The sequence below is a fragment of the Seriola lalandi genome, unplaced genomic scaffold (genome assembly GCF_002814215.2).
Source record: "Seriola lalandi dorsalis isolate HSWRI2012SDOR001 ecotype SW California unplaced genomic scaffold, Sedor1 jcf7180002054677, whole genome shotgun sequence".
In the NCBI taxonomy this organism is placed as follows: Eukaryota; Metazoa; Chordata; class Actinopteri; order Carangiformes; family Carangidae; genus Seriola; species Seriola lalandi.
The window spans coordinates 1,302,040-1,325,647 of NW_019525230.1; the positions used below are offsets into that span (position 1 = coordinate 1,302,040).

A 23,608-nucleotide genomic window follows, 5' to 3' on the forward strand; every position below is an offset into this window, starting at 1 on the left:
TTTTATTTTGCAATAGGAAGATTGTGTCACTCTTTCAAAGTTGCATATTTTTGCCTTAACGTGTGAATATAGCCAAGGCAAATAGAAATCCGTAGACACTTTCAATTTAAAGTTCTCTGTGATGAACTAAAGACCTTTTCTCCTTCTTTCTTTGCTGTAGGTTTGTGTAATTAACTCCCATATACTTTAAGCATGTGATTTAGTGTGTTGGTTGTTTAAAGTTATGAATATCTCATGCAAAGTTGAAGATATTGTTTACCATTTATTTTTACATACTTTCAATAGACAGTGGCACGATTTAGCCAAATTATCCGAGACCAATTGACATCATACCTCTGTGCAATGTTTGAAGTGGGAGCTGCAGTGAACATAAAACGGTGAGTTTTCATTGGATCACTCGGGTGTCTTTAATGGCATCGTTATGATCTCAGAGGGTGCCTGCAGATTCTCAGTGGTGTGATGAAATTATACTGCCACGCTTTGGCTGAGGTCGGATTCAGGCCTGGCAGAAGTGCGACTGTTGACCTGACAGACTGGTCTGGAGGTTTTGGTGACCAGGAAACATGCAGACACGCCAATGAGTGCATCTCCAATCCAGTGCTCCGTTTGTAGCACTGTCTTCCTTGTGTACTTAGTTGTGTTTGACACCGACAATAAGCCTGCCAAGGTAAAATAAATACCTGAGACGTGATGGTGTGCTCTTTATCCCTGCAGCCTAATCCACTATGTCAAGCTTAGGCTCGTTTTTACAGTTAGCTTTGAGCGCTCACAACTTTCTCTCTGTGCGACTGCGAAGGCCCGAGTCCCTTGAAAGCCATTACGGTCTCTCCACATCATGCTGCTCCCTCTTCCTCCCAAACACAACATGATAGACACATTAACACTCCTTCACACCCAATTGAGCACAGCAACCAAAAAGTGAGAGGAAACACCGTGAATGTAGAGGAATGCAGCCGTTAAAAAGAAGTAGGAGAAGCAGCTCACGTGAAGGAGAACAGTAGAATCTGCAGCTGTGATGCTCAGATATGGGTATTTATTCTTAATGGAGTGTTCCTAATTGAAAGTCACTGCCAATTATGTTTAATTTTCTTTCGTATGAAAAAAAAAGACCTTTTCAGGATTAATATTCTTTAATGAAGTTGATTTTCAACATTGGGTGCTTGAAAATACACAATTTCAAGCCCTGAAAGTCTTCAACAGCCAAGATACTATAATGCTGATTATAGTGATTGTAACTAGCAGCAACTTTTATAGTCCTCATCTATGAAATGTAAACAATATATACACAAGTCTACAACTTACACCCAGAAAAAAGGTTTTCACTCTGCTTTGTCTATGTTTTTGATCGACTGTTTTCTTGTTTGTGTCCCTATTTTCTCCAGCATATTTCTGGCAAAATGTCTCCCCCGACTGCTACTAATAATATTTCTCTGGTGTACATTACAGTTAATTGAAGTGCAGCAGCTGTCAGAATAATTACATGCTGATGTTTGCGACTTGGCAGGGAAGGATTACACTCAGCCACAAGCTCTGGAGAGTTTCCTTTTTCTTTTTTCTTTTTTTTTTCTCTTCTTCGTCCTGCGAGCCGACGTTATTTCAGCCAAATGCCAACAGAAAAACTGGCTCTGAGACAGACGGAGGGAGAACGAGAGAGAGCGAGGGAGAGAGAGATGGATTCTGTTTGCCTAATTAGATACACACTGAGGGACACTGTGGAAAACTGAGGTAATCACAGCACTTGTTTACAAATGGAACAATATTTAAAATATGACAGAAATTCAGTGTCAGAGGTTGAAGGTGTTGACTTCTTACATATCTTACAATTAATAAATACATTTTTTTTGTGTGTCCTATGAAAAAAGAAAACATCTGGTTGACATATTCCTCATCAAAGCACAGTTCTGTCAAAAGTCATTCATAAGACAAATGCTTTCATTACCAGGAGAAACTTAGCCAATTATAGTTTCCTGTGTGTCTCAAGAGCTTAAAGTTCAAATCCAGCCGGTCAAATGACCGAAACTTCTCCGTGCTGCTGTTGGTGAGGTGCGAATCCACTCTGCAGGAATCCACTGGACTTCTGTCTCCTCGATCTTCTCGAGCTCGGCCTTCAACTCCCTGAACGCCAGAGCCACGTCCCCGTTAACAATCACTTTGTCAAACAGGTGACCGTACTGGTTCTCCATGGTTTCAGCCAATTCAATCATGTCCTCAAAATCCTCCTCCTGTAAAAAGAGAGCACCTCTGTAAACACAGGATGCAATATATGAGCTCCTATTCAGCTCTCAGCTGGTTTGATTTGTGTCCTTTAATTACCTTTCAAGCAAAAGAAGAAAAGAACCTGCAGTAAAAGCAACTAATGATTTATGATGATATCATTGTCAATACGACAAACGCTGCTGATGGAACAGAACAGCTAAAGCTTGGCCATATGGTGACAAAACATTCTCCGAGAAGCGTTGTTTCACAATAATCTGCACATACTGTAACATAACAGGGATACGGAAGGATCCGCGCGACCATTCAGCTCTACTGTTACGAGGCGTAACACATCGTTACACGCTGAGAGTAAAGGATAAGAAGCCTTTTCACACCAGCTGCAGTACAAGCTGAAAGCACAGCCCTGTACAATATGGCTGTGCTGCTTGTGTACTGGGCGAAGTCCAGCCACGCTGCGACACAGGTGTGTGACCCTGTGGGTTTAATAAGGGGCAACGTGGGCAGCAAACACTGACTGAGGAGCCAGATGGGGGTTATGAAAGTGACCCAGCATCTTTTTGTCCAGAAACACATGTACCATTAAACATACCTTGCTCTTCTTTCAGTCATTCTGTCAGACTGGTGCATATACGAACGACACGTATCCCTTCATCTTCTGGATAAAATGAACTCACCTATTCGTACGTTGTGGAACAAGAAGCCACCCACCAAGCATTGTAACTCCCCCTGTCTCTTAAATGTCTCTTAAATGCAAACCACAGTATCAGCCATGTGTAAGGCAAGGTGTGTGCATGAGTAAGCGAGTTGAGGTGTGTGTGTGTCTGTGGGTTGGGTGGCTGTACTAAGGCCAAGCTGTTTGACCTCACACCGCCCTGCATGTTACAATACATGGACCGAGCACCTGACTTCTCACATGTTGCCTGGTGGAATGTGTGTTGTGTATTTATGTCACGGTTCCTCTTACTGAAAAGATCCTGACTGGGTTTGTGTCCTCTTCATCCGAGATGAATTTAGCTCTCCGCCTGGTGAGGCGCAGCTCCTCGATACGCGGGGGTTTCACAAACACCACGTACGGTTTGAATTCGGATGTGTACACATGCTTTATTTTCTGTAATGACAAAAACAAGAAGGGAGGGGATTAGATGAAAGCAGCATTTATAAATCTAAACAGTTTAGACACATTAAAAGAATAGACCAAGATTTCAGAAGATCGGCCCTTTGGCATGAAAGCACTGAAAATCAAAACTACTCCATCTTGACATCCTTGTATGCCGTGAAGCTACTAGCATTATTTCAAATGTGGTAAATGTTGAATCACCTTAAATGCTGCAACTGGATATGATTTTGTGCAGCGGATGGCAGCACAGTTGATGACAGCATTCTTGGTCTGAATCATGTGGGATTACTTTCCAGACTCTATAAATGGTGTACAGACAATAACATGCAGCATGTCACCAGCCTCCACTTTAAATCTAATTTTAATCTTTATTTTTATTTCGCCTCTTATATCTCCCTTTGTCGCTATTTTGGACTGCCTTCATGTACCACAGTATTTGTAACTGCTAACTCCCAACAGTCGACCGGGGGAGAGTGTAGACAGTTCTGTGCTTCTTCTGATACACATGGAGTCATCGGCGCCTTCTTGATTGACAGGCCCGTGATCGGCAGCTCGTAACTCGTGGGGGTTCACACTATCCCATCCCTCATCAGTACAGACGCCGGGACAAAGCAGTGGCATGTGATCCCTCACTCACTTCCCACCACGTCAACACTGTCAATTGTGTTCAGTGGAGGCCAAACAGGAAGTATCACTGCCAGGAACTAAACTCTGCAACTCTGGAAACTTATTAAAAACATCAACAGGTCATATGAGGAAAAACTGTAATTTTTCATTACTGCAAAGGCAATTGTTTTTTGGGTTAGTATGAAGCACCAGTGAGTTTCACCAAGGACATGTGCATTATTTTAACTCAAACAACCTTTTGTTTGTTTTTGATGGCATTATACTTACACTAGGATGTACATCCAGGATGCAGACCTTGCCCTCAGCCATCACTCTGTGCACAGAGTCTAGACTTGTTCCATAGTAATGACCTCTGAATCTCCCATACTCTATAAACCTAGAGGCAGAAAGAAACAGGACAGACACAGAATACAGAAAATGGTAATGAGACAGCAGCCGAAATGGTGGACATCACTCCCATTGAAAAGGGGGAGGAAGAGTGAGTGAGCGAAACACAAGAGAGGCTATTTTTAACACCATGGGAAAGGAAACCTCAAGAGCGACACCTGCGTTTGCACTACCTATGATTGAGAATGTCCTCTTCAAACATGTGAATTGATACGAAATGATAATCCATTCCTTCGTTCTCCTGCCTCCTCTTCTCACGTGTGGTGTCTGAAAGAGCACAGGCGACAAGAGGCTGAAACTTGGCTTCAAAAAGGTGAGAAAACATTTAATGTGCAGGAGGTAAAGTTGTCAGTTATGAAACTTGAAGATGTCCGTCTTACGCGGTACAGTGACGCCATAGCGGTCAGGATCGGAGATCAGGAGCCTCCTCTTCAGCTCATTGACGCCAACACCGCTGGGCCCTGAAGGCAAAGATCAAAACACTGTGTTCTGTATGTGGGTATTCATTCCCAATATCACTGTGTACTAATGTTTTCCTCACGACAAGTCCAGCATTAAATAGGCTTAGTGATCTGGTGACACATCTGTCTTTATCATCAGAGAAGGAGAGAGTCAGACAGACAGAGCTCTGATTTCATACTGATTTCAGTCTGAAAACCAGCCTCGCTCTTTCTCTGTCTGTGTCTCTATCGAACGGTTAAACGCTCCTATACCCCTCTGGAAAATCCATAGCATCACATCTAAAGGTGACATCTGCAGAGCCACACAGTATCAGTGTCATTATAGTGTAGGATGCACAGGATGAAGCGCACACACACACACACACACACACACACACACACACATGCGTACACACACATACTGCAGCATCTGGGATTTTCTTCTCCTGCAGGTTTCTCCAGCTCCAGATTGCATCAGACTCTAATGGAGCGCTGTCTGAAAGTAGGATTCCTGACATACCTGCCTTTTCCATCACTGCGTTGCATGAGCTCGATACATTACAAAATATCAGGTTTATAGACTCTCCACTCTTACACTGCTAATGTGTTTCACAGCTGCTCCAAAGAACTGGAGAAGAGCATCACCGGTCTCTGTGGATACTTTCTTCTGACCTTTTTTTTTTTTTCTTTTCAAGAGTTACACAATCTGCAGGGCTTAAAGTGGCTGACAGTCACTTTCACCAGCTTTCCTGGGGCATAACTGTCTATTGTTTCACTCTAAGTGCGTACGCAATGCAAACAAAAAAGGATATATTTCCAACCTGATCAAACATTATCCAGCTGGTCCTGTTTTAGCGATCCAGGTTTTGGTTTTCCTGTCTATAACTCTCATTGCCAATAAGCTATATATTCTTAATGATGACCTCCGGTCAATGAAGGGCCTTCACAGCAGACAGTAAAACGTAATCCAGAGTCGGGGGAAGATCCAACTCAATTAAAGAGGTCTAAATCTAAATCCAAGCTGTCTTAACTGTTCCAGTTTGATGATGGAGCACTTGGCTGACATTATGCGGGATCTTATTCACAATCCGCTCATCCCTTTTTCTCCATTCATCTATCATTTATCTCTTCTCTATCTGGTTTTGTTTTTGCACCTCTTCAGTTCATCGTGTTTCTCTCTGCCTTCCACTTTTATTTTTTTTTTCTCTTCTTCCATCTCTCCTCTTCTCGTCTTTCTTCTGTTCCCCTCAGTCACAGATGACCTACAGTTGTATCGTAATATGACATTAAAAAGACCCTCAGCGGGGCTCAATGTGAAATTCCCTGGGGAGGGATATAGCTCAGAAATACATAGAGCAGGCCTGCAGGATTGGCAGAGAAGTGAATCTGGGGTGGGCCACTAGGTAACTTAAGAGAACACAATATATTCTGACTTGGAGTTTTCTGACAGTGTTTACGTGGTTCTGATGGGAAAGGATCGTTCTTGCACTTAAGAGTCGGAACATAAATCTTCATCAATGCGTTACTTTTTCTTTTGATCAACAACAGCTTCAATAATACTGTCCTTTTAGTGAATGGAATCACGTTATTTGGGATTTTTTACATGGACAAAAAAAAAAAAAAAAACAGGCAGCAGGGTAATATAAAACAGAACACAACTGACCACTGTGTGTATATTACCACAGTAACTACCATGTGTAAGTTTTGTATATAGCGATGTTAGACTAATTCACAGCATAGGAACCTATTTTTATTCTGCATTGTGCTTTGAAAACAAACTTTCCACACAACATGGGAACCTGCCTGTTGATGTGGCTTTATGTTGAGCTCATACGTACCAACCAAAACGACCAGACGCGGTCTGTCTTTGGAGTCTCTGCGATAGGGGATCACCTCTATGTAGGTCGGGGGACGGAGTGAGCCATGTACCCCTGCACTCCACCTCCGGGACCGAGCCGCTTCTCTGGCCCGGCTGCTCTTTCTGCCAAGTCGGAAACTCCTTCTTAAACCAGCTGGGAAAGGGATAGAGAGGCCTTAGACTTTGTGAGTGTATTAGTGTGTCTTGTACGTATGTGTGTGTGTGTGTGTGTGTGTGTGTGTTTTGCTGTGTGTTAAGTATACCAACCCACCTGTCAGGTGTATTACTAAAAACCTAGCAGGAGGATATCTCCATTGTGAAAAGCCCTAAAACCTGCATTAATTGATTTCTTTTTTCTTTTCTTTTTTTTGTCCACTTGAACGCAGCACAACACAAGACCTGGCATATTATTGGCTTATAATGTTGATATGGTGAGTGTGTTAGCATTTACATATCCAGCTGATACAGAGCAACATTATGATTCATTTGGGGTCACATTTCTGATGAACACACCTGATGAATATAAGTCCATTAAAATATGGCTTGTTAGCTGTTAAACGCTCTGCTAAGTCATCAGCTAGTTGCTAATTTTGTCTGTCTATCGTTGACTGCTAGCAGTTACCTGCTGTGGCTGGAAATGAGGTTGATGAGAGCAGTGAGAATGAGCCGTCGCGGGCCATGAAACCAAAACAAAGACCAAAAGAAAGGCTAAAAGGGTTCGGACAGGGGAACTTGAAGGTCTGGTGACAATTCACTGTGGGTTCATTGCTATAAGTGACCTCTTTCACATTACACATAATTGATCCACATTGATCAATGCAGCTTTAAGCCAACCCAAGCGAGACAGACAGCAGGAAGAGAGAATGCTAAATCGAGGTCATGTTTATCCCCATGACGGTCTATTTGATCTATGTTTTGTTTTGTTTTATTTTTATCACAGTTTTGAGATAACTTAATAGGCTTGCTTTTTTAAGGACTTAATTTCCTCCCATGATTCACCATCCATTTAACAATGCTCCACCTGGTGCAACACTTGGACGTCACTTGAATAAAAGTTCAAACACGAGAATTATTAGACATTATTAAAAAGCATCAGATACCCCAATTAATTAAAACATGACAGAAGGGAGAGCTCCAATAGGAATAGGAGGCGGAATAGACGAGTACATCACCATTTGAGAAACCATCAACACTGCCACCCAAAGTCTGGAGTCGAGCGCTTTCCTGAACAGCACCAATCTCAGTCAAGAAACAACAACTCGGTCTGTCATGTGTGGCTTGTAGGCCGTCTGACATCCAGTGTCTGCCATGCAGCTGTGGTCTGGCCTGGCTTGGCAGTCTCGCTCTCTTTCATGATGTTAACTGCAGCTAAGTGATGGTGCCAGGCTTTCTTTGACGTCAGCTGTAATTTCACTTTGTAAGCATATCTGTCCATTTCCTCTTCGGGCTTCATTCTAAGAAACATGGCACTACGGGCACAGATTTCCAACTTTTGTTTACATGGGATTTAAACTGATGATTTCACCCATGGATGTAAAGGGGTGATACATACTGTATAAAACCAATGTTATACAGAAAATGAGAAATCTTATTTCCTATAGTGAAATAAAGTCTAGAAGAAAACATCTGAAGTACAAGTACAATCTGAATTAATCCTGGCAGTGGGAGTCTCATCTCTTACTGAAAATGCTCTCAGCCGAAAAGATGCAACAAGATATTTCTGCTTACTAGACAGTCTGAGGTGAGGGTGCGAGGGGAGATAAGACAGAGTGGTTACATACTGGGCGTCAACCCCACACCTCAAGATTATATGATTTGAGCCTTGACCTGCAGTGCAAAGGAGTGGACATTAACTCTTGAGTATGAAGCACCATAGTCTTTCATAAGTACACTGGAACCATTTAAAGAAATAGTTCAGAATTTGAGGAAATACTTTTATTCTCTTTTTCGCTGAGAGTGGGACAAGAAACATTGATACCACCCTGTTACCTGTGCGTTCAAGTCAAGGTGAAACAGACATAGTGAAAGACAAAATACGGGCTGGATGTAGTTATGACAGGGATTGTAATTAAATCCTTCAAATTTGAATGCACTAACTTAGACCTCAACAATATTCTTCAAAGAAAATTTTGCCAACTCATACCTAAACAAACCTCGTGATATGACACTAATTTTGCTATCTGCTACCAGAAAATCTCTCTACTACTCTGGCTACAGCGACCCCCAACCTGGTGGGCAGGGTTAGCTAGCTAGTTTATAAGTGTAAGTATACACTCCTAAGTTCAAGATGAGTCATCAAAAATGTTATACAGGAAGAAACAAGAGAGAGAAAAAAACTCTCTGTGTGATTCTTTTTTTGACAAATTTGACATAACAAGAAATAACTGAGCGGTTAGCTTAGCTAAGCATCAAGAATGGGGGGCGGGGGGATCCAGCTACGGGTGTTAGCTGCTTCCTGTCTGCCTCCAGTCTTGCTTTGCTAATCTAAGCCAACTGACTCAGTGTTGCTAATTTAGCGCTTGCGCTTTGACGCTATAGTTTTAACAACTTTTCAGACTGGTTTGGTTTAATGACTATTTTTTCATCAGAAAAGCTACTAGCAAAAAAATGTGCAGCAACTTTTTCGACAAACCTTACAGAGAGTCACCAGTATTGCTGTGCGAGCGAGAGTCACACCTGTCACCTGTCTGCTCTGTTTAGTGAGTGGCAGAGAGGTGTGAGTACAAGCTATTAGCTTGGTTTTACCCTCTTTAACATGTCTTCACTTGTGTGTCTGTAATACTCCACCATGTCACTAGACTCTCTCTGATCACACGCATGTAGTCCTGCAGTCGTGCGGCATCAATAAGGCTTTACATGCCAGAAAAAGAGGAAACACAAAGTCTGAACCACGTCCTCAGGTGGAACCTGGCCTGAGATAAGATGAAATGCACATTATTAAATGCACATGACTCTTAGAACTGATATAATGCAACATCTGTAATTACCATGCCTTGTATAGACGTAAGGAGCCTTTTTACAATCAGCCATAAGTGCACACCCCCATACGAACATCCTGCACTGCTCAAATGCACACAGGCAAATACACACAAGCACATCATATCCAATCCATGAGATCAAGACAAATGGGATAAATGGGAAAGCTAAAACCACATTTGCTGTTCTAGTCCTTCCCCCTAAATCTCCAAACCACAAAACTACATCATCACATGAACTGGTCTGTGGGGTAAATATAACTGGGGTCTCCTTTCTTGCTGATTTTTCTCCATCTGTTTTTCAATACATATTCAATATATGTGTATTGTTGTGAGCTGTGGATTGCCATGAGTTGCATCGCCTTGTATCATACTGGTCCATTTTCCAGTATCAGTGGGATATGAGTGGAACAAGTCAAACATCTCACCAATGTGGATCCCTGTTATAGCTCCATAGTCTACATCCTCCATGACTGGAAAAACAGGAAGAGAGAAAAGGAAAGAGTGAGGAAATTGTGGATTCAAACCACAGAGGGATGACATGTGCATTACTCTGAAATTTCATACTCAAAGTATTAACATATGTGCTGACCCAAATGTCCTAATATTTTGCTTTGGAAATTCTAATAATAGTTTTATTTAGACATGATATCCACAATTTTAGAAATATTAATAACTACCTTACTCTTACAAAATGATTGCTAGTGAAAAACTAAATCACACTGAATCACACTGGCCAAATACTTTAAACCTGCTTGGTTACAACAAAGGAACATTTCACAGAATCCTCTCCATTTAGGAAATATGATGTGGGGAGAATTACGTGATTATTATCTTTGGATAACACAACTCTTTAAATCTTTAGAAAACCAAAACCAAAACCTAAAATATACATGTGTATTATATTATGTCAATCATTCTGATGGTAAGTTTTCAAAAGCAAATTTAAACAGACAATACCTCCCCCCTCATCTGTGGAGCATGTGGAGAAAACAAAAGTTGTGAGTATTACAGGAGGGCGGCAGAGCTCACCCCTGACCTTGACCACGACCTGTCACCCCTCAGCTTAGCACTGAAGGAGCTATAATGTGTTTATTGGAAAGTGTTAAAAGGTTTTTATTCTTTTCAGGTGTGGTGAGTTTATGGACAAACGTCGGCTCAGCACCTTGTGGTTTAACTCGCCGAGGCTTGAACAGGGCTCTGGGTCGCTGTAGTGCAACTCTCCTGTGGGAAACCAGATAAAAACAAAGGCTGAATCGTAACAGGACTTTATTAAAAGGACTTGAAGGTATTATATGATAGGGTTTTGTTGTTAAAGTGAGTGAATCAAAAGCATAAAAAAGACCACCTCTCGTGTAGCTGCTGTGAGGGGATGAGTCCTGCCCGATTGCTGCTGTCTGCGAGGTGACAAGCCTGCCACCAGGTGTCATCCTTCATGCTGACAATTTGAAGGACGTCGCCCCTTTTAAAGGAAACTGCTGCATCCTTGCAAGGGACAGTGGGGTCCTCGTTTGGATCGTAGTCAAAAAGAGCCCGTACAAAGAGCTTAGGAAAGAGAATCGTTCAATATGTTAATCCATCAGACTGGTGACGAAGAGAAACGCACTTTCTACTTTATTTATTTATCCATGTTTCTCTTTTTCTACTGCAGCTTCATAGAACTTCTGTATCCTGCCAAAGTGCATCTTTGTCTGGTGTGTCTTCAAATATGTTGGTGTCACTTTTGAGAAATGATCACAATCACTGACAATAATTTGTCTTAATCAATTGCATAATGCTCGCTCTAACAGGTTCCAGCTTGGACATACACTCCATCTCTCTAAACAAAGAGGGTTGCGGAGCCTGAAATTTTCTACATAAGGTGTATAGATTTATTGTTAATGTTGAACTGAGTGGATACGGCTCAACAGATGGGATGTGTATAAAATGATACATCGAGTCTTTAAAAGATAAAAAGCTTGTCCTTGACTGTCTGATCTGAATTTACTTCTTGACAACCGCACTGCTGTAGTGACAGCGCCGTGGCAGAAACACAAAACATAACCAAATACACAAGATACCACTGATTTCATCTCGTCTTACTGAAAACAGGTGGGCAGCTTTCCCCATGCAGCCGGACTGCATGCTAACATAAAAAGCACACATACGAATACGTTTAGTTAATATTTACTGTACCTTCTTCTTATTTGAAGACATTTCTTCCTTTGAGGAGGCAGGAATGATCTTGAATGTAATGTCACCCTGAGAGCAGGCCTGTGCAAGAACAGTGACATCAGAGATAAATCATTTAGTACTTCAGGAAATAGCCATATATCCGTCTTTCGTAGAGTTAGGTGAGAGGTTTCATACCACTCTCATGTCTGTACGCTAATATGAATCTACAACTAGCTAAGCTAGCCAGTTAGCTTAGCCTAGCATTAAGACCTGAAATATGGGAAACAGCTAGCCTGTCCAAATGAAAAAAATCCATCTATAGCTCCTTTAAAGGTCGCAAGGTAGTGTGCTCATCTGGTTCATTAAATCAACTGTCCAATAAAGCCAAAAAAAAATGCCATAAAAATAATTTCAATTTAATATTGTTAAGCTAAGTTAACTGTCTCCTGTCTGTAGCTTCATCTTCCTCTGAGGGAGAGGATAGCAGATGGTCTATGTTTTTCTCACAATCCACAAAGCCAGTGAAAATAACAGAGACCAACAATTAACTGATTCCAGTAAGAAAGGATTACCTTTGTAACTAAGGCCTTATACAGCTTATTCCTCTGTGTCAAAGAGCTCCGTTGTTGTCAGTGAGCCACACCACTGAACTGGATAACAAGTTCCTGCATTACCGTGAACATGGGGACAACAGTTTAATTTGACTTATTTCCAAATACGCTGTCTTGCTGCTGTGAATAGTCAACAGCAAACCAGATGTGGATTAATTGGCATTAGGAAATATCCCCAAACAAATACTCCTGTTTGAATGTTTGCTAAAAAAAAACTACAGTGCCCAGCTGTCTTAGGAAATTACTCAACCGTTTTTTAAAAATCAAACTATTTATTTTTAAAGATTTACATCCTCAGTAGGAACATCTGGGGCTGGAGCTGAGAGCTACAGACAGTAGAGCAGTTAAAAGGTTATTGAGAGATGGATTGACAGTTTGTTGTTTTTATTGTCTTTTCATGAGATTGTTTGACAATAACAATCACAAATAAACATATAAAACAAAGCCAGCTTTAGCCTTTAAGTTACACAGCTGAAAAAGAAAAAAGAAAAGCATGAGAGCAAGAGGACAGAACGAAACAGAAACATCCAATGAGAAGACGGCTGAGGCAAACAGATGAAACTAACCAGTAGAGGGAGGATTTCTTTTGGCTTCCTGTGCTCCAGTGAGATTCCATTCACCTCTTTCAGCTCATCTCCTTCATGGATCAGTCCTTCAGAGTGTTGGAAAAACACACGGAAAACTGAACCACATGCTCTTCTCTGTAACATACATGTACTACAGACCGTCATAATATTACTACAACATAAAGGTACAGGATTGGATATAACTGTGATGACTGAGAGATTATCAGCTTACCACTTTTATCAGCCGCACCTCCTCGCATGATCCTCGCCACTACAATAGCCCCAGTGGTTTTATCCCTCTTAATTGTTGCCCCCTTGCGGATGGTGATAAGTTAATGAAAGAATGATGGAGAAACAGACGAGGAAATGCACAGAGGCAAAGAGGTCAAGTGATGGAGAGTGAAAACAACATGTTGATTTTATTAGAGCCCAGACAAGCTTCTTATTTAGAGTCACTTCATTCCAGTGAAGGTTATTTGTATCGAGAGGGGACCATTTAGCCAGCTGCCTTCATGTAACACACAAAGCGCTGGGAAAAGGTTATCCAAATCAACATTATTTTCAACAGATGTTACTGATATGGAGCAAATCGCAATGGAAAGAGCATCTTATGTAGCTGACTACAATCAGCTCACGCTCGGGTGTAACCCTGTTGTCTGGAAAACAGGAACATGCTGGATCGATCAAAGAGAGCGAGTCAGAAAAAGGTCAGTCCCCTTCCAATCTAGTTTTGGGATCAATACAAAAGTATGTTCTTTATTATTGGTCCTAAGCGCATTCACTTTTGAAAGGACAGCCACTAACACACGAGAATACACACACTGCAGAAAATGTCTGTCATTAAGTTAATTATTCTCATACTTTTCCCCAAAATCCTATTTTTCATAAAAAATATTAGCTCATCTCCACCAGTAGGTTTATTCTTTGGCAGTGTTTGTTTTTGTCTTTTAGTTAGTGCGATATCTCAAAAACCTGTCAACAGGTTTCAATGAAATTTGGTAAAAACACACAGATTAAGAAACAAATGCTTGGTTTTTTTTAAATGTGGATCCAGGAGTTTTTTTTTTTATTAAGGAATTTTGACTTTGCATGTGAGGACATTTTTTTTTAATATTATTGGTATTTTCTAATGAAACACTGGGCCTGCTTGAATGGACAAAATCTGGCACAGGTACTCCACAGCTGTCCATCACTATACGTATTTTATGGTGATCTTCATCCAGATGCAAATAAAAAAAAAATTGAACTTTTTTTTATTGTTAAAATAACAAATTTAGAGGATTTTGCAGCCTTGGCGGAGGTATGTGCTCTTTGTAGTTTCATTAGCTTTCAGTCCAGTTTCACTTGATCCAGGAAATTTCCAGAAATAAGTGACAATGGCTTGGACCAAGGTGGAATTAGGCAGCTCATTCCAGTAGTATAAAGAAAATGGGCCATGATTAAAGACCTTGAAACAAGTTGATTTACATCAGAAACAGAAAAGAAATGATCCCAATCCCTTCAATTTCAAAATACTGCTTTAAAGGCTTCCATTAAGAGGCATATATTTTGCAGTGCATACACTGCACATGCTGCAAACACACACACACTTACACACAATAATGCAGAAACTATGTTGTGCGTCACAGCAGATATATGGCAACAAAGATGTGGAAGAATTGACTCTGTAAATTCCTAGTTGAAGAAAGTGAGCAGCAGCCCAGAGGCAAAGGTGATCCAGGCGGCTGCAGGAGCCTTTCCTTATGTTTCCTGTCATTGCAAGAGCTTTCGCTCTGCTACGCTTTGGCATACACGGCTTTAGTTGACTTTCTAGTCGAAAACATGTCATAAATTCAGTCCACAGAGATAAATTCAGCTCTGATATGTTTATTCCTTTGAACTGCTTGTGTATGTCAGTTATTGTGGCCGTACAAATTACACATTTTTAGGTGCACTTACCCTGTTACATGGTTGTCTCAACTTAAATACTTGAGTTTGTTTCATGTTCATTGTGAGGCCAGGTAGACCAAATTAGAAACAGGCTCATATATGTAGCTGCGTACAGCTGTCCTTTCAGAGCATTTGTAAGAACGCTTATGGGTAGAGTGAACAATTTTTTCATGTTTACAGTCAGGGCAAACTGTTATTTCTGGGCCATTGACATGATTAACAACATAACATTTTAGTGTATAATGCAGTCTTCAAGCTTCTTTATTTTCAACCAAGAGGTTGTATTCGGGACATATGTGTATTTGCTCTCTTGCTGAGAGATGTGTGTATTCTAACATAAATATGCAGCTAGCCATCAGGCAGTTAGCTTAGATTAGCATAAAGACCAGAAAGAGGGGGAAACAGCTACCCTGGCTCTGTCAAAAGATACAAAGAAAATCTGCCAGTATGTGACAGTATACAGTATCTCTACATCTGTTTCCCCTATTTCGGATCTTTATGCAAAGCTAAGCTAAACTACCGCCACTACTACCTAACCACCGAACCTCTGAGCAAGAAAATGTAAGTGGATTTCCCCAAAATGTCAAACATTTCATGTAAGATAGATTCAATTTTTAATTTAATGTTTACTGACCAGGGGTTCTTTGGTTTTGACCAGACTGACAATTTTGACTGAATCCTCGTCCTCCTCCAGGACATCATCAGGGACTGGCGGCAGAGTAGGTTCAAAGTCTCTCTGAGCTACAGCGTCATGGACAGACAGGAGACCCTGTGAGGGAAACACAAAAACAGTGACTGCTCTGGATTCAGGTGTGTCACTTTGAATTGCACAGTAGGTGCTGGGAGTGGATGCAGTTCTGGGACTACTCTCTTTAAATGCATCTCATTTTGCAGGGAAAAAATAGCACTGGGTGAGGACGGTCAGCAGTGTACTCCAAACAAAATGGAAATTGGCTGAAAGCTGGCTGTCAAGCTGCTGTCGAACTCAGCATAGTGAGCAAATGCCAGTGTAATCACTGCACATGGCTGTTCATTTCATATCATCCAGTCTAAGTGAAGGCATGTTGTAGAACCAGTGTCACTGCAGTGGTACCAACACAGGTTTAGAACAACAATTTTAAACTGGTTCGGTTAGAGATAGTTAAATTGTATGTACTCAAACAAAAACGTAACCAATCCCTGTGGACTCATTAAAGTTGACTTGGTAGTAAATGAGGCTGTGCAAAAATTCCAACAAGTTTGTCTGGCCCGCCTGCACTCACTACAGTGCCTGCATCCAAATACAGCACTTTCCTCTTGGTTGCAAACCTTCAGTTTTGCCGGTGCCAACATGCCAAATTTGATTTAGTTAGAAATGCACTGCCAGCCTGTGGGCCACCTGAGAGCAACCCCCCACGTCACTCGCTGTCACTCTGTTTGCAGTTGTACTGGTTCAGCTCAAGCATCACAAATGTCTTCGAAAAAAAAAAGCTCCTTTTCCAGTGCGAGACTGTGAATTGATCTATGAGTCACTATCAGAGCCCAGAGAGTTCATATAAGTTCATTTTTTGTTAATGTTGGCAGTGTGAAAACCCCAGGTTTGTTTGCAGAAAAACAATATTCTGGATAAACGTTAATCTCTTACTGTGAGCCCGCACAAAGTACACTTCCAAAAAAAGGGAATTTACTGTAATAAGAAAGAATGAGGAGGGGAAACATCTGTTCATCAACTTAATTTTAACAATCAGCCAATCCATCTGTCAGTTAGTCTACTTGTTATCCCTGTGTCCATCAACAGTTGCTCTGCTCAGAAGCTGCCAACGCGTGAGCAATGTGTCTCTGGCCACTTTCAGAGACAGGTTTTCAAAAAACAAACATTCATTTACAGAATATTAAACCCAGTGTCTCTCATAAGTATGTGTGAGCTCCTGCGTTGGGGCCAAGAACAAACAGGTCATTAAGACTGTTTAAACAAACCTGTTAGTTCTCGTCTGGCTTCAGCTCCTCATTAAGAATATAGCCACAAATTCTGCAGCTCGCTGGAAAACCATACACTGTGTGTGTGTGTCTGAAATATGACTGTCAGCAGATCTGAAATAAGGAAACATGCATTTGAGTAGTCTGGGCCTCTACATGAGTGAACACTAATAAACATGACTAGGGAGTAGATTAGCTGCCATGCCGGTGTGGTTAATAGATGTCAGCACCTCTCAGCGAGCAAAATGATGAGGTGAAATCAAATTAAATCAAATTTACAGTTGGATTAATTTGTCACTTTGTGTGACCAATATAAGAGGCGACTGTAGGAAACAAAATGCTGTAAGCCTTTTGATGTGTGAGTAAGCTCCAGTGTTCAGTTGAACTGCTGAACAGCTTCAGAATAGGTGAGGTGAAGCATGACTGCATGGAAATTAGGCTCTCAGATTACAGCTCTAATGTTATCTTAGTGTTAAGAAAAATGACTGAACATGTAACTACACTATTCATAAGTGGCTTTATTTCATTGTTAATGATCCTTTCAGATTGGGCACTGGAGCAGAGGGCAGCAAAACAACATCTTCCGACTGGATTACATTCTTGCTTCATAGATGGTCCATGCGAATGGAAATTATAGGACATGCTTCAGTGATAGAAAACTACAGTTTAGGGATTGTTCATGTGTGTGTGTGCGTGTGTGTGTGTGTGCGGTAGTGTTACAGAGATGAAGAAGTCACTTCAGGGAATAGTTCAACATGTTAGGAAATACATTTAATCGCTCTCTTGCTGAGAGTAAAGTGAGAAGCTTGATGTCACTGTCATATCTGTGCTAAGCTAGGTTAACTGTCTCCTATAGTTTCATAGTCAGTGGACAGATACAATTCATCTTCTCAGCTAACACTCAGCAAGAGAGCGAACTGAAAACACAGGCAGCTAGCATGGTTTGTCCGGAAACAACAGACATGATGTGTTAATGGTTACTTTTAGAGGTGCTGACAGCCAGATATTTATTTAATTTTTTTCTTTTTTCTACATTTAGACTATTTTCGGTCTTCTGGCTAAACTAAGCTAAGTTAACTGTCTCCTGGCTCTAGCTTCATATTTAATGGTTTCACTCAATACAAAGACTGGATACAGCTCCCTTAAGCTATATCTCATTTATTTCATCTGTACAGAAAACAAATGTAAAAATATCAAGTTGGGAGACTCATGACAAGCCAGGCTAGCTGCTTCTCTCTATTCCTAGCTTTGCTGCTAAGCTAAGCTAACTGGCTACTGGCTGTAGTTTCATATTTATTGTCCATTTATTGTACTCTGCTAACTCTCAGCCAAGAAAACAAACAAGCTTCGCTCTCAGGCTGTTGAACTATTTCTTTTAGTAGTTTCTTCCCTTTGTAGAAGTGATGCGATCTGACTGGACAAAGGATGTAGCTGGGGAAGTTTTAGGTCAATACACATACTCTTCAATACTCTTCACCTTAAAGTGGGGTTTGGAAAAGAGGGCAACCAGTTCTTTGACTTCATCTCTCCAGCCTTGATACATCAGCTCCTCGGCCAACTGGAGGCAGAGAAAAGGAGAAAGAGAGGCAGGATATGTTTTTTTATAATTAGAGGTATACATTTATATCATGGCCCGAGTGAGGTTTTCTCTAGACTACACTGCACTAGCCAAGAGAGGCAAAGAAAGAAGCAGAGAGACAAAAATGGTTAGTAAAATTTATCTTATATCTGATTCAGACTTCAGTGACACATCATCATCGGTACTGTTATTATTTCTTATGGCCTGCACTTTCACATGGCCCCGTTCACCTCAAACTTGCGTTTCTTTGCTTTATGCTAACTATTTGTCTGTGTGCCTTTTCTGGTTTTCGTGTCTTTTAGTCACTGTTGGAAAAAAAAAAAAAATGTTCCCGAATGTTCAAGGCTACACGACAGCTGCGGCGACAGCTAAAACAGAGCAGCCTTGACCGTCAGCAGCAAGTGGAGAGGCGGCGAGTGACTGTGTGCAGTCGCCCGTCTTGTCAAGCATATTACTGTAATGACTTCTACTGCTTCAAGATGTCGCGGCACACTCCAGAGACACAATGCATGAAGGTCATTAGTTTCCACTGTGAGCAAACAGAAGCCTCTCTGAGGGGAAACAGACCCATGGTTTGGCCCTTCCAGTAGGTCCTGATGATTTAAGCCAGGCAGAGAGTGGCTGTCGAAGCGAATCTGAAGCAAGGGGAGTGAAGGGAAGGAGATGGAGAGAAGTATGTGGGAGAGGATAGGAGTAGATAGACATTATGGAAACATGGCAGGAATTACAGTACATAGGGTATAGGGAGAAGATAAAGGAAAGTAAATGAAGAGGAAGGAGAAAGACTGAAAAAAGAAGGGAGGAAGAAGGTAGATAATGGAAGGGGAATGTGGTTTGCTGATGGAGGCGAAATGGAAGCACAGAGTAAGGGAAAAGTGTAAAATGAACATCCTTGTTTTGCACTTTGTCCAGGAACAACAGAGAGAAAATCAGGAAATGAAGGCGGTAGATGATTTAAATGGAACACAGGAGTTAGGAGAATGAGTAAGGTAAACAAGTAGACAGGAATGAGGAGGAATATGAATCACATCTGCGGAGAATAGACACTATTTGTATCATTTGGAGTCACAGCTATAGTGGCAGTACTCTCTGTCACTTTATCTTAAGTCTGAAATTAATTGTATTCCTCCAGCCTGAAACTTTATACTACACACAAAATGGTTTTAGCAGCCTTATGCTCAGTACTGTCCTTGGTGACCTAACTCCTGGCAAACAGATACACAATGATATCTGCTTTAATACACTGCCTTTCAAGTGATGATATCTGAGGTGACAGAGGTTTGAGATAACATTTCATAATTCAGTACACATGAGAAGGAATGTATGATCTGCTCGTGCTTCTGTGTGACAGGAAAGTCATCTGTATAACAGAGGAAACAGTTTAAACAGTGAAAAATCATCCCTGTTCCCTCTGCTGTCAAACTGTCATCCTCTGCGGTGTGTCTATCTGCAAAAGATGTTTGGAGAGAGTCACTTACATCTGAGGCCAGACTTGCTGCGTGTTCTTGGACGGGGATGGGGCTTCGCTTCTCAAAACGTTTCAGTCGCTCGTGGATCTGTCATGTCAGTAAAGTATCATAATAAAGGTTCTCTCTGCAGTAAAAAAAACAGTTACTGCAACTTCTGATGCTAGTGCTAATCCAAACACTGCTACTACTGCTACTACTGCTAATCAGGAGAAAAACAGGACGAATACCCAACTGGATTCATTATTTTAGTTTATGATAATTAAATATAATTTATTTTAAAGATCTGTTATGCTACCAGGGCTAAAGCACAACCTTATAAAATGTCAGAATAAATCTGAACACATATTGCAGTAAATTAGTTTAAGTGAAACTGCATTTACGTGACCAGTTTCCTTGTTTTTAACAAGGTCCAGAGTTTGCATTTAGTTAACTTCATTTATTTATGATCTGACAAACTGAAGTACTTGTTCTTTTATTGAGTTTTTTATATTTCTACATTACTGCACTTCACAGCCAAGTATTGTACTAGTTACTTGTAACCATAGTAACCAAACCGTATCATAATCTCATGAAATATGATTCATTGTTATAGATTAACTTGATCAGCAGTATACACATTACAGTAAAACAGTGAACAAAAATTAAGTTGTTAATATTAGTTTCATATTCACCAGCTGCAACACTGAAGTGCCACATGTATAATAATCCAATCAGTGTAACAATATCTGGCCCTGTATGATGCTATACAATAATATTGTCCTGTTACTTTGGATACGCTGCTCTTACTTAGGTAATAATTTGAATGGAGGACTTTTACTTAGAAAAGTGGGACAAGGATGTAATTGAAGTAAGTGGAGGTAAACAATCACAAATCATTACATTGCTTAAGTGTGTCTTCACCTTGAAGAGCAAGTGAAGCTTCTTCTCCATCAACATGCTGTGGAGGAACCTGTAGTCCTCCTCTCTGTCTGTATGAGACTCTGTTCCAGACATCACTGATGATAGCAGCCTGCACACGCCTAGAGGAGGAGGAGGAGGAGGAGGAGGAGGAGGAGGAACAGGACACACCCACACGTAAAAATGCACACATATACCACATCACTGAGCAGTTCACCTGCTGCATCTGTATCTGAGTTACAGAACGTGTTTTGAAAGTTATGAGGTGAGGTCAAGATCCCAAAGAGAGAGGTCAGAGGTTAAAGTGAGGGTGTGATGAAAAACCTCCCATAGGGAAGCCTTTAAAAGATTCACCGTTACAGTCATCTTACTTTATTTTGCAGTTATACAGACATTTTATCCATAAAGGCAGGATTAGGGCTCATACTGACTATATGTATATGTTTAACCTGTGATCCCTCCGACATACTGTACCTCTGTGTTCTGTTCGGCTCAGCATCCTCCTCGCTCTGAAAAAAGAAGAACTTCAATGAATTCATACTTAAGGAATGTGAATATTCATGCTTCAGATTTCCTTTGTATTATCAGTTGAGAGGCAGACTAGGGTGTCACACAGTAAAAGAGAAATGATTAGTGTGTTTTTTAAATAGTATGTGAGATATTACTGCCCCCTAATGCTGGTGTGAGATATTTCAACATTACACTAATATACTGTTCCACTGGGTCTGGTCATGTCTGTAAATTATGAAATCAGTCAGTGTTTAATCAATAAAATTCAGAGTTCATTTTCTGTATGACATATAACAGTCTACTTTATTGGCCAGTATAATTACATCAAACAAAAGATGAAAACATAAATCATACTACAGGATAAATACTGATGTCTCAGAAATAATTAATTTTAACCACTCACATATTATGTTTTTGTTCAGTTTAAGATAATGTAGCCGTGATATGAAAAAATGCTAATTAGCATTTGAAAGCTGAAACAGTTAAACAAAAAATACACTTGTTAGATAATTGAATCTAGGTCTGTAAACAAATATAGTCCGGTATCCCTACATTAGCATGGCTGGAGGACATCATCCGCACTGATATTAGTGTTTCACTGATATTATTTTAATGTTTCAGGAGCTGATGGAATAAGAATAAATTATAAATGATAAATTATAAACTCTGGAAAAACAGTGAACCACACAAAACTTAAATTGCACTCACCAGAGACAGTCCATTCCATTAGGCCCAGTTCAGGCAGACCATATTGCTAAATATCTAAATAGTAAAGCTGCATTTGAACATCCACTTGTAGAGAGAAGTTATTTAGTGTTCGACTGGCCGGATGGTAAAAGAGACTGTCTCTTATTCAGTCGATATGTGTCAGGTCTGACCTAAATCAAGCCAGCAGGTGATCAATACAGCAATCAAAGAGCATGGGTCATAATGTTAGCCAATAGCAGTTCACTTTCCACATATGACTGTCACTGCAGACAATTATTCACACTGATTTAATCGAATGCAATGTCAAAGGACCAATAGACTACCTGGGTGTTTTGGGTTTTAAGGTAGTAAGATCAAGGCTTTAGTTAAGGGGAGTGCACCAACCTCAACAATCACAGGAGGTGAAATTTTTAGGTGATGCAAATGCCTGTCACAATAGATATCCAGTTAGGCCTGTCCCTGTTTATTGGATTTATCAGGGGCATGACCCTGTGCAAAGCAATAACCCAGTAGTTGAGCTTTTCAGTATCATTCTGACCTCTGACCTCTCTGTGGTTGACTGAGAGCTGTCATTTAGAGAGCAAAATGTGATACCATGTGCTGTGGATTAAGTGCATAAAGGTTAGTCTGTTATTCTTTTGTATACTGAACTAGAGAACCTGAGTGTATGCTGTACTGTGTCATTCTCCACACACCACATCCCAAACACTCCCAGGAGAAAAAGGCAATATTAGACATTAGTGGTCGTTAACAGGCTTTCTTTAATGAAGAACGAGCTCACAATCGTCAATTGCAATTAGCAAGTAGGACAATGAAATTAGGCAATATTTCGTAAAATGGCATGTTTCATTAGACCACGTGAATAACTGCAGAAGAATTATACTTCATGCTCGGACCCATACTGCTCATGGAGGGTAAAATGTTCGTGCCATTGATGTATGGGCGCAGCAGACTAGCGGGCAGACCGTGGGTGTGTCCCAGAAAAAGGCCAGCCAACGAGATGTGAAGTCGGAGGAGGAGCCCGCAGCACCAACTAGCTTCGTTTTCAGCTGCGTCACGTTATCCAGAGACAGCTAGGCTAATACCGGAAATAAAGCTACTTACTTCAAAATAACAGCTCCAGTGCTGAGATGCCATAGTGATGGGTGGGGGGGTGAGAAGGGCAAATATTCACATTTGACCACACTTTAGTGTATTTCCTTTCGTTATACTTTGCCATGAAAAGGGGATATTGTTTTACTTTTAGTACAACAAAGCTAGAGAAAATACAAGTTTTGCCACACTTTTGTCTAACTTTCAGCATAGATATCCCCCTTTTTCAAGATAATCTAGTTTTAGCGGGAATTGTGGTCATTTAGAATAAAATATCTTAATGATACAAAAACAATTCGATATCTGCCGACAAGGACGTTTTGCAATCAGAAATGTCTTGACATAAGTACTATAAGTATTATTAAATATTCTCCAACGATGGTAGTTCTATTCTGCAATATTCTGTATACTTATGATTCAGGCCCATCTGACACAATTGTCATTCCTTCCAATTTCGTAATATATTTATTCTCCTTTGCACTATTTCTCTTCTTTGTGGTACATTTCTTTACTCCG

General features: G+C 40.7%; 1 pseudogene across 1 annotated transcript; it reads right to left on the reverse strand.

Moving 5' to 3' along the window:
* Positions 1–1,124: 1,124 nt before the first annotated feature.
* LOC111666502 (MAGUK p55 subfamily member 7-like) lies at positions 1,125–22,019 on the reverse strand (annotated as a pseudogene). Its single transcript, XR_015438190.1, has 17 exons — positions 22,001–22,019; positions 20,786–21,014; positions 19,895–19,972; positions 18,315–18,395; positions 15,516–15,650; positions 13,185–13,266; positions 12,953–13,038; positions 11,797–11,874; positions 10,970–11,166; positions 10,787–10,845; positions 10,050–10,094; positions 6,627–6,800; positions 4,729–4,809; positions 4,522–4,615; positions 4,229–4,337; positions 3,182–3,325; positions 1,125–2,222 (listed from the first exon to the last, which is right to left on the reverse strand). The product of XR_015438190.1 is annotated as an MAGUK p55 subfamily member 7-like (transcript).
* Positions 22,020–23,608: the final 1,589 nt, after the last annotated feature.